This window comes from Gossypium hirsutum, chromosome A09, assembly GCF_007990345.1.
Source record: "Gossypium hirsutum isolate 1008001.06 chromosome A09, Gossypium_hirsutum_v2.1, whole genome shotgun sequence".
Taxonomy (NCBI): Eukaryota; Viridiplantae; Streptophyta; class Magnoliopsida; order Malvales; family Malvaceae; genus Gossypium; species Gossypium hirsutum.
The window spans coordinates 64,885,529-64,887,140 of record NC_053432.1 but is presented as its reverse complement, the minus strand read 5'-3'; positions in this window follow the sequence as shown (position 1 = coordinate 64,887,140).

Below are 1,612 nucleotides of genomic sequence, written 5' to 3'. Positions count from 1 at the left end.
TGTGGATTTAATTTCAATTCGAACCTACTGCAGTTTTCACACGACCAGGCACATGCCTATGTACTGTGGCCATGTACTACACACGGCTGAGAAACATGCCCGTGTCTCTGCTCGTGCGGCCATACCTGAGCATTCTGTTGCCAAATTTTTAGATGCAAGGGACACACTGTCTACTTAGATGCCCATGTAAGGGCCGTGTGTCTCATACGGTCTGATCACACACCCGCGTGCCAGGCCGTGTGGACTCAAAATGAACCTTATAGTTCAAGTTTACCAACCCTGCAACTTCAATAACAAGTAATTTAAAATCCAATCTTTCAACCAATCCAAAACATGATTAAATACTTCCATTTCACATTAAAATCATGAATGTTACGATCCAACTCGAATGTATTAGTAAGTGTTTAACATAAAACTTCCAAACAATGTACTTTGGTACCAATTTGAATCAATTCAAATTAAACTATATAAAAGACTATATTATAAACATAACTTTTCATTTATGGCCTAACCATTATCATTCTTACACAAAATAACTTCAAAAGACAACTCAGGTACATGCCATTTCTCTAAATAAAATATGTTACCAAGTATTTGAGTTCGGGCTTGTCTTGGATGTTGAGTTGTTAGTCGCCTTTGTACCTAACCTGTGTACGGAAATAAACCGTACGCTGAGTATACCTTCAGTGGTATTTCTATAAACCAACACTTAAATCATTATTAACACAAAATGCATTTAAGCTATTAACTTCAAATCTAATAGCACTACTTATATTCAAAATTCTTTTTCAATGAAACATTTAGTTCAAATTAATATCAATTAATAACAGTCGATTTTCAGTATAGTAGCACAGTCATTCAATAGTACAGTACGGTAATTTACCCCTATTAACATAATTCGGATTTTGGTGGATACATGGATCCAACCAACACACCAGTACGGCACATTGTGCCTCATCGGTGTTGCCGAAGTAAACAGTAGCAGTACAGTACATAGTACCTCATCAGATTAAATCGAAGTAACAGAAATAGTATGACACACGAAGTGCCTCATCGACGCAAAGTCAAAGTAACAGTACGACACTATTAGTGCCTCATCGACCCAAGGTCGAAGTATCCCTCTACACTTCCAATCCTATGGCATGCTAATTATCTCCGACCTAGCCTGACACTATTAATAGGGTATACAATTCACTTTAAATTTTAGATAACATTCGAATTATAATTCAATTCAACACTTCCAAAATAAGAATAGCAATACTTACCTTTATTTTACTTATCATTTACAATAATAATAAAAGCAACAATGAATTACTAAGTTCAGTTTATAGAAATACAAACCGTAATTTTTTTTTCATATTTCTCCTCGTCAACTTTCTCTTTTCCTTTCTTTGCCGATGTCTCCGATACTATGTTAGCTACGGAAATTAAACAATTTATACTATTAATACAATAACAATTCACAATAAATAATTAAATTTCTATTCAATTCAAACCTCAATTTTTCTATTTAATCCTAATTAACACTTTTACTTTTATCACTCATTTCATACATCATTTCTATTAAATTCTATATCATATTCTCCTTAAACATTGAATATTCAAGGTAAAA